The sequence below is a fragment of the Ranitomeya imitator genome, chromosome 10 (assembly GCF_032444005.1).
Source record: "Ranitomeya imitator isolate aRanImi1 chromosome 10, aRanImi1.pri, whole genome shotgun sequence".
NCBI lineage: Eukaryota > Metazoa > Chordata > Amphibia > Anura > Dendrobatidae > Ranitomeya > Ranitomeya imitator.
In genome coordinates, this window is record NC_091291.1 from 5,057,821 (window position 1) to 5,068,290 (window position 10,470).

Below are 10,470 nucleotides of genomic sequence, written 5' to 3' on the forward strand. Positions count from 1 at the left end.
TGGTGTGTGCCCCCCGTACAGGAGACGTTACCTGTGTGTGGTGTGTGCCCCCCGTATAGGAGACGTTACCTGTGTGTGGTGTGTGCCCCCCGTATAGGAGACGTTACCTGTGTGGTGTGTGCCCCCCGTATAGGAGACGTTACCTGTGTGTGGTGTGTGCCTCCCGTACAGGAGACGTTACCTGTGTGTGGTGTGTGCCCCCCGTATAGGAGACGTTACCTGTGTGTGGTGTGTGCCCCCCGTACAGGAGACGTTACCTGTGTGTGGTGTGCGCCCCCCGTACAGGAGACGTTACCTGTGTGTGGTGTGTGCCCCCCGTACAGGGGACGTTACCTGTGTGTGGTGTGTGCCCCCCGTACAGGAGACGTTACCTGTGTGTGGTGTGTGCCCCCCCGTACAGGAGACGTTACCTGTGTGTGCCCCCCGTACAGGAGACGTTACCTGTGTGTGGTGTGTGCCCCCCCGTACAGGAGACGTTACCTGTGTGTGGTGTGTGCCCCCCGTACAGGAGACGTTACCTGTGTGTGCCCCCCGTATAGGAGACGTTACCTGTGTGTGGTGTGTGCCCCCCGTATAGGAGACGTTACCTGTGTGGTGTGTGCCCCCCGTACAGGAGACGTTACCTGTGTGTGGTGTGTGCCCCCCGTATAGGAGACGTTACCTGTGTGTGGTGTGTGCCCCCCGTATAGGAGACGTTACCTGTGTGGTGTGTGCCCCCCGTACAGGAGACGTTACCTGTGTGTGGTGTGTGTCCCCCGTATAGGAGACGTTACCTGTGTGTGGTGTGTGCCCCCCGTATAGGAGACGTTACCTGTGTGGTGTGTGCCCCCCGTACAGGAGACGTTACCTGTGTGTGGTGTGTGCCCCCCGTACAGGAGATGTTACCTGTGTGTGGTGTGTGTCCCCCGTACAGGAGATGTTACCTGTGTGGTGTGTGCCCCCCGTACAGGAGACGTTACCTGTGTGTGCCCCCCGTATAGAGGACGTTACCTGTGTGTGGTGTGTGCCCCCCGTACAGGAGACGTTACCTGTGTCTGGTGTGCGCCCCCCGTACAGGGGACGTTACCTGTGTGTGGTGTGTGCCCCCCGTACAGGAGACGTTACCTGTGTGTGGTGTGTGCCCCCTGTACAGGAGACGTTACCTGTGTGTGGTGTGTGCCCCCCGTATAGGGGACGTTACCTGTGTGTGGTGTGTGCCCCCCGTACAGGAGACGTTACCTGTGTGTGGTGTGTGCCCCCCGTACAGGAGACGTTACCTGTGTGGTGTGTGCCCCCCGTACAGGAGACGTTACCTGTGTGTGGTGTGTGCCCCCCGTACAGGAGACATTACCTGTGTGCGGTGTGTGCCCCTCGTACAGGAGACGTTACCTGTGTGTGGTGTGTGCCCCCCGTACAGGAGACGTTACCTGTGTGTGCCCCCCGTACAGGAGACGTTACCTGTGTGTGGTGTGTGCCCCCCGTACAGGAGACGTTACCTGTGTGTGGTCTGCGCCCCCCGTACAGGAGACGTTACCTGTGTGTGGTGTGTGCCCCCCGTACAGGGGACGTTACCTGTGTGTGGTGTGTGCCCCCCGTACAGGAGACGTTACCTGTGTGTGCCCCCCGTGCAGGAGACGTTACCTGTGTGTGGTGTGTGCCCCCCGTACAGGAGACGTTACCTGTGTGTGGTGTGTGCCCCCCGTACAGGGGACGTTACCTGTGTGTGGTGTGTGCCCCCCGTACAGGGGACGTTACCTGTGTGTGGTGTGTGCCCCCCGTACAGGGGACGTTACCTGTGTGTGCCCCCCGTACAGGAGACGTTACCTGTGTGTGGTGTGCGCCCCCCGTACAGGGGACGTTACCTGTGTGTGCCCCCCGTACAGGAGACGTTACCTGTGTGTGGTGTGCGCCCCCCGTACAGGGGACGTTACCTGTGTGTGGTGTGCGCCCCCCGTACAGGAGACGTTACCTGTGTGTGGTGTGAGCCCCCCGTACAGGAGACGTTACCTGTGTGTGGTGTGCGCCCCCCGTACAGGAGACGTTACCTGTGTGTGGTGTGCGCCCCCCGTACAGGAGACGTTACCTGTGTGTGGTGTGCGCCCCCCGTACAGGAGACGTTACCTGTGTGTGGTGTGCGCCCCCCGTACAGGAGACGTTACCTGTGTGTGGTGTGTGCCCCCCCATACAGGGGACGTTACCTGTGTGTGGTGTGTGCCCCCCGTACAGGAGACGTTACCTGTGTGTGGTGTGCCCCCCGTACAGGAGACGTTACCTGTGTGGTGTGTGCCCCCCGTACAGGGGACGTTACCTGTGTGTGCCCCCCGTACAGGAGACGTTACCTGTGTGTGCCCCCCGTACAGCTTATTTCCTCTGTGTGTGCCCCCCTTACTGGAGCTGCATACACAGGATCAGACCCCATGTACGCGGCTTTTCTGGCTGTAACCGTCCATAGTCACAGAGCACACACTGCCCCCCTAAGTCACGGCGAGGGGGTCCGGCTGTGGGGAGTTATCTGGATTTCCACCGTGTAACACTGGAGATGTGAGACTGTACAGGGGAGCAAGGATTTATAGAGGAGGAGAGAGCGGAGGAGAGGGGGATCAGCAGCTTATCACAACGCTCCTCCAGCCGGATTTTGCGCTCGCTGTTCGCTGGGATAACGCTTTTATCCTCGGCTCGCTGTGCGGTTCTATTACTGGCACATGTGTACAAGCTGGGGGGAACGTTGGGGGGTGCACATTGGCCATCTCAGCAAGAACAGATAAAAGAGCGCGCGCCGTGTGTAATCCCCTATGTAATCAATTGTATCATAAGACCTAAAGCTCAGGGGACGCTGGGGGCTGCATTATTAATATTGGGGTCAATTGTAAGACACCAGATCATTGGAGGAAGCATCCTGTGCTGACATTGGGCCCATGCACGAGGCCACAGGTAGAGCCCCCCCAATGAGCCGCGGAGTGGTCATTAAATGCTTGTCTTCCTTTTTTTTACTGGAGGTAATCTCCAGTTTTATGCCCTTGGTTCAGGCTACTAAAGACCAGAAGTGCCAGACTATCAGGTAAATTGCTGTTAATCTACAATGGATGGCTGAAGGCCTATTCCATCATCTCGCGGTTACAATTGTATCTAGTCAGTCCTGAGGGTCTTGTGTACAGTGTATCCCCCGCCATACCCAGAAGTCACAGAAGATACAATTGTAGCAGAGCGGGTGATACATGTGTCATAATGGACAGTGGTGAAAATCACAACAGATATGTGCTGCAGAAATAGACAGCACATTTATTAATCGGAAGACTCCTGAATTTGGCCTGAATTTGTCTCTTCTTACTCCAGCGCACTCTTCATCCAGACTGACGTCATAAACACCAGTCCTGATGATTTGGGGCCGTGGATTATTAGCCAGTGGTAGGACTTGGGGTAACAAGGTATCAGCACGCCCAGATCCTGGCTGTTTTGTTGGTGCTCCTGATCAGTGGTTTTATCGCCCTCACCCCCCCAATGCAGGGCTGAGTGTGGACATTTTTTCTGCCCCTTTCCTGTGTTTTATGCTTTCGATTTAACTGCGCCGGACACTGTGCAAAAACTTCTGTCACTGCAAATGTCTTAATGAGGAATCTGGCGAGCTTGAAACTAATTAGAGAATTCTAAGCAACGACTTAGCAAATGTATAATTAAGAATATGCATATTATAGTGAATAGAAAATGAACGAGTCAGAAAAGATTTATTAAAATGTTATTAAATTCTTAAACTCAGCTCCCTAATCAGAACTGCTGATGATAACACCGACCCGGATGTCCCCCCACGTCCTGCGCACAACGGACACCGCGCAAGAGGTCAATAACAGAAGTCAGTAAGGTACGCGGAAAATACATGTATGTCTCTAATAAACACAGGTGCATGACCACACAAAGGGCAGAGCGGATCCATCACCACGAGACGTCTGTACACATGGACCAGGTCATGTGTCCAGCTCCTGTTTACTGTTTACAATTTGCAAAAATTAACCAAACGTGCTTCATGAAACGGCTTCTGGAAGTCAAATATCCTCAAATCTTTGGAAACCAACACTACATGCATCAATGTATATATCAATTTAATCTGAATGTTACTCATGCTGTATTATACCCCAGAGCAGCGCTCACTATTCTCCCTTTTTCAGAATGCTTCAGCTGTTGAGTAGTAGTTGCCACTATCAGACTGGGCCTTTTTCTGTGAGCTGAGCTGTAATCTACAATTCCGCTGGGTGTCGGCCCTTATCCGCACTCCTACGATGTTTATAATGGTCCCTCCTGATTTTGTTCTGGTCCCTGTGATGTGATGGCTGTTGGGTCATTATGGTTAGATGTCATTAGCCCGTTCTGTATGAATTGGTGCCATGCTTTTTATGTTTTGCCATCCTTGCAAGTTGCAAAGTGTTCATATTGTCATGTATCTGTGAATGTGAGGAAATTCTCCTTGAAGTTGATGCGCTCATTGCAAAGTTCTGCGGTTCAGGCTGATCACCATAACGGCCCCGCTGCTGCTGCTCAAGCTGATGATTATAAGGGCTCCGCTGCTATGTTTGGGGCTGATGATCATAAGGACCCCACTGCTACTGCTGATGACTATATAGGCCCCGCTACTGTGGTTCGGACTGATGAACATAAGGGCCCCGCTACTACAGCTCGGACTGATGACCATAACGGCCCCGCTGCTGCTGCTCAAGCTGATGATTATAAGGGCTCCGCTACTGTGTTTGGGGCTGATGATCATAAGGGCCCCTCTGCTGCTTTTTGGGCTGATGACCATAAGGACCCCACTGCTACTGCTGATGACTACATAGGCCCCTCTACTGCAGCTCGGACTGATGACTATATAGGCCCTGCTACTGCTGCTCAGACTGATGACCATAAGGGCCCCGTTGCTGTGGTTCGGCCTGATAACTATAAGGGCCTCGCTGCTGTGGTTCGGCCTGATAACTATAAGGGCCTCGCTGCTGTGGTTCGGCCTGATGACTATAAGGGCCCCACTGCCGTAGTTCTGACTGATGACCATTAGGGTATGTTTCCACGTTCAGGAAACGTTGCGTTTTTGACGCTGCGTTTTTCCGCAGTGTCAAAAATGCAGCGTCCAGATGTTACAGCATAGTGGAGGGGATTTAATGAAATCCCGTCTCCACTATGCAGGAAAAAAACGCATGCGTTTTGCCGCAAAAATGCACATTCGGCGCATTTTTTCAGAACGCAACATGTTGCTACAATGAGCAAAACACGCAAGAACACCGCAGGTGACCTGCCAGTGACCTCACGTGCAGTTTTGGTCAGGATTTTACCTGCATAAAATCCTGACCAAAGCCTGAAGCAATCCTGAACGTGGACACATATCCTAAGGGCCCTGCTTCTGCGGTTTGGACTGATGACCATAAGGGCCCCGCTGCTGCAGCTCGGACTGATGACCATAAGGGCCCTGCGTCTGCGGTTTGGACTGATGACCATGAGGGCCCTGCTGCTGTAGTTCTGGTTGATGATCATAAGGGCCTCGTTGCTGCGGTTCGGCCTGATGACCATAAGGGCCCCGCTGCTGCAGCTCGGACTGATGACCAAAAGGGCCCCGCTGCTGCGGCTCGGACTGATTACTATAAGTACGGCTACGTTCACACTAGCGTTGCGCGCCGCTGCGTCGGCGACGCAACGCACGCAAAAACGCGTGCAAACGCACGCAAAAACGCTGAGTTTTTCGACGCGTGCGTCGTTTTTTGACGAAAATCGGACGCAAGAAAAATGCAACTTGTTGCATTTTCTTGCGTCCGACGCTAGCGTAAAAAACGACGCACGTGTCGGAAAACGCAACAAGAAAAACGCATGCGTCCCCCATGTTAAACATAGGGGCGCATGACGCGTGCGTCGCCGCTGCGTTTCCCGACGCAGCGTCGGGAAACGCTAATCTGAACGTAGCCTACCCCACTGCCGTAGTTCTGACAGATGACCATAAGGGCCCTGCTGCTGCTGTTCTGGCTGATGACCATGAGGGCCCTGCTGCTGCGGTTCTAGCTGATGACCATGAGGGCCCTGCTGCTGTAGTTCTGGTTGATGATCATAAGGGCCTCGTTGCTGCGGTTCAGCCTGATGACTATAAGGGCCCCGCTGCTGCGGTTCAGCCTGATGACTATAAGGGCCTCGTTGCTGCGGTTCAGCCTGATGACTATAAGGGCCTCGCTGCTGTAGTTCTGGTTGATGATCATAAGGGCCTCGTTGCTGCGGTTCAGCCTGATGACTATAAGGGCCTCGTTGCTGCGGTTCAGCCTGATGACTATAAGGGCCTCGCTGCTGTAGTTCTGGTTGATGATCATAAGGGCCCCGCTGCTGCGGTTCAGCCTGATGACTATAAGGGCCTCGTTGCTGCGGTTCAGCCTGATGACTATAAGGGCCTCGTTGCTGTGGTTCGGCCTGATGACTATAAGGGCCTCGTTGCTGCGGTTCAGCCTGATGACTATAAAGGCCCCGTTGCTGCGGTTCAGCCTGATGACTATAAGGGCCCCGTTGCTGCAGTTCGGCCTGATGACTATAAGGGCCTCGTTGCTGCGGTTCAGCCTGATGACTATAAGGGCCTCGTTGCTGCGGTTCAGCCTGATGACTATAAGGGCCTCGTTGCTGCGGTTCAGCCTGATGACTATAAGGGCCTCGTTGCTGCGGTTCAGCCTGATGACTATAAGGGCCTCGTTGCTGCGGTTCAGCCTGATGACTATAACGGCCTCGTTGCTGCGGTTCGGCCTGATGACTATAAGGGCCTCGTTGCTGCGGTTCAGCCTGATGACTATAAGGGCCTCGTTGCTGCGGTTCAGCCTGATGACTATAAGGGCCTCGCTGCTGCGGTTCAGCCTGATGACTATAAGGGCCTCGTTGCTGCGGTTCGGCCTGATGACTATAAGGGCCTCGTTGCTGCGGTTCGGCCTGATGACTATAAGGGCCTCGTTGCTGCGGTTCAGCCTGATGACTATAAGGGCCCCGTTGCTGCAGTTCGGCCTGATGACTATAAGGGCCTCGTTGCTGCGGTTCAGCCTGATGACTATAAGGGCCTCGTTGCTGCGGTTCAGCCTGATGACTATAAGGGCCTCGTTGCTGCGGTTCAGCCTGATGACTATAAGGGCCTCGTTGCTGTGGTTCAGCCTGATGACCATAAGGGCCCCGCTGCTGCGGCTCGGGCCGATGACTATAAGGGCCCCGCTGTTGCGGCTCCCGGGGCCCTCTTCCCGTCCACCTGTGCGTCTCTAGGACCCCGGCTCCCATGTGCACAGCGGACCCGTTAGCAGCTGGAGCGAGGTTTAGAAAGCCGTCGTCTGCATTGTGACCAGGCGCTGGGAGAAAACGGCGTCATGGTGGAGTATGCCGAGGAGCCGCGGCGGTGTACATCTGTCCCCACCACTTACGTCCTGGATTCTTAGATTTTATGTTTTGTTCTCTCTGGGGAAATGTTGATGAATGACCCGAGAGGTGAATTAGTTAGGAGGTGTGTAAATAACCTGTTATCTGGGTCACGTATGGCGGCGTTCTGCCCACCGGTCTACTTCTCGCGCAGTGCGGTAATTATTCGCCAGGATTTTATGAAGAACACCATTGTCTGAGCTGTAGGTACCAGGCTGCTCCAGCACAAGGCAGACGGGTTTTATTTTTTTATGTTAGTATTTTTTTTTTTTGTGCTTCCTTTTGCTGAATTGTTCGAGGAAGCATCAGGGTCACCCTGTCCCGTTCCCCGGTCACAGGTCTGTACCCGCCTAATGTTGCTGAAATTTTGAAGCGGACCCATCATTTATCCATTAGCAGCGCCATGTGCTGGTGCTCGCTTCACAGATTGTATGCACCGCGAGCACGCTTCTCCCCAACGTCATAAATCACCCGCCCTGTGGCCAAATGTGAGAAAGGGAAGGGATGGAAATCTGCATGTGTATGTATACACATACTCGCCTGTAAAGTGCAGCTCTTCCCACGTTACCAGCCTTCTGCTCTAGTCACATCCACAGCTGCACATACAGTGCTGCAAAACCTCAGGCCTCACCTCCGCCCCCTAGTGGTTCAGTGTCCAAGTCATACCCCTTCTCTAAACTATTATTGCTATGTTTGCCAGCTTGCTGCAGCTAGTAACATTGCGATTGCAGCTCTGGATGTGACATGCATGTACAGTAGGCTAAACGGGTTATCAAGGCTGTCCATATAATAGATCTTAGGGGGTCGCCCCTCTGTGTGCCAGACCTATATATCCATTATTACAAGGTAAATATTTATCCAGGTCATGGGGATGTAATACTATATTTCCCTGAAATTTGAGGCAATGTAATTGTGGGGATTTTTGTGATTTTTTTTTTTTCTTTAATATAACGCCATTACTTTTGTTGTGGGAGTAATGAATGTGCCGCGGGCAGGAAGTGGTTACAAGGAGTTTGGGTTCCGTTTGCTGTGATACAATTCTCACCTGGTCGCCCGTCCTCTCCGAGTAACCGTTGATGAAATGCGCGGAGCACGGAGAGTGTCAGGAATACATTCTCACTTAGGTTGTACTTCATGTTTGGATTTCAGAGCTCCTCGGAGACACAGAGAATCCATCAGCTCAGTTTTATGATCGCTCCTCAGGCTTTCAGAGGGAGACTGAGTCGGTGAATACACTCCATGCAATCACTACAGGGTCTCAGGAGGGCAGAGCTGGTCTGGAGAGGGCAAAATCACCTGCACGTTGTGGAACTACAAATCCCAGAAGGCTCTGAGCTGCAGGGGAAGGTATACTTGTATTCTTAAAATATAAACATGTAGCTACAATGTGAAAGAATTGTAACATAAGTCACCACAAAAGAGAACGCGGCTGCTGTGATCTAGAGCTTAAGTATTCATTACGGACACTGATCTAGAACACAAGTAATCGTCATGGAAAGACTGATCTAGAACATAAGTAATCATGGCGAGGTGAGTAATCTAGAACATAAGTTATCATGTAGGGATGAGTTATCTAGAACACAATAAATCATGGAGGGATGAGAGATCTAGAACATAAGTAAGCATGGCGAGGTGACTGATTTACAACACGTAATTGTCATGGAAAGACGACTGATCTAGAACATAAGTAATCATGGCGAAGTGACTGATCTAGAACACAAGCAATCGTCATGGAGAAACGACTGATGTAGAACATAAGTAATCATGTAGGGATGAGTTATCTAGAACACAATAAATCATGGAGAGACGAGTGTTCTAGAACATAAGTAATCATGTAGGGATGAGTTATCTAGAACACAAGTAATGGCAAGATGACTGATTTTAGAACAAAAGTAAGCATTATGGAGACTGATCTAAAACACAAGTAATGGAGAGAGAAGTGATCTAGAACACAAGTAATCATGGAGAGACTAGTGATCTAGAACAAAAGTAAGCATCATGGAGACTGATCTGGAACACAAGTAATCATTGAAAGACTAATGATCTAGAACACAAGTAATTATGGAGAGACTGATCTAGAGCACAAGTAATTATGGAGAGACGACTGATGTGTAGAGCTCAAGTATTCATCATGGACACTGATCTAGAACACAAACAATCGTCATGAGGAGATGACTGATCTAGAACAAAAGTAAGCATCATGAACACTGATCTGGAACACAAGTGATCGTCATGGAGATGACTGATCTAGTACACACGTAATCATGGAGAAGCTAATGATCTGGAACACAAGTAATGACTGATCTAGAGCACAGTTCATCATCATGGAGGTGAAACTTATCGAGATAGCAAGTGATTATCATGAAGGAGAGATGGGGACTGTGATTTGGAGGACGTGGTAATCAGGGAGGCCAAATGGGAACTGTGACATAGAGAACAAGTTGTGATGGCGGAACCTGTGATCACCTGTAATCTGGAAAACAACTGACTGTCATGAGGAATGTGATCTAGAAAATAAGTTCTGGAAAGAGATGGTGGCTGTGATCTAGAAAAGAAACTGCCTAGTGAAAGGAGGAAAAGTGTGATCTCGTAGATAAGTGACAGTCTGGAGCAGATTAGGGGTCTGTGACCTGGCGGAGACGTCATGTCTGGCAGCCGCTCATCCACCTTACATTGCCCTGGAACCTGCAGCTGAGGGTCCGGGATCCATTCCTAGATCACATCTACGGTCTAGTCTCATTAGTGACCCTGCCACACACACTATATATAGATATGTATAATATATATATATCTATCAGACACTTTATACTATTGTCAGGCAGATAATGTCCACATTCTGCTGTGCATCCCAGGTGTCTAACCTCCAAGCTAAATCTGCAGACTATAGAGAGTGGAAAGAGTTAAAGAATTACTTTATGCTTCACCTTCACATGCAACAACCATTAAATCATTGAAGTCGTTTGTCCTAAAAGTGAATCTCCAACCTTGAACACCACTTTTTTGTTTTAAGAGATTTAATATTCTGCACTGATTATATGTATTACAGAAATTCCTATTTTCTGAAATAGAATTTCAAATCCTCAACACGGA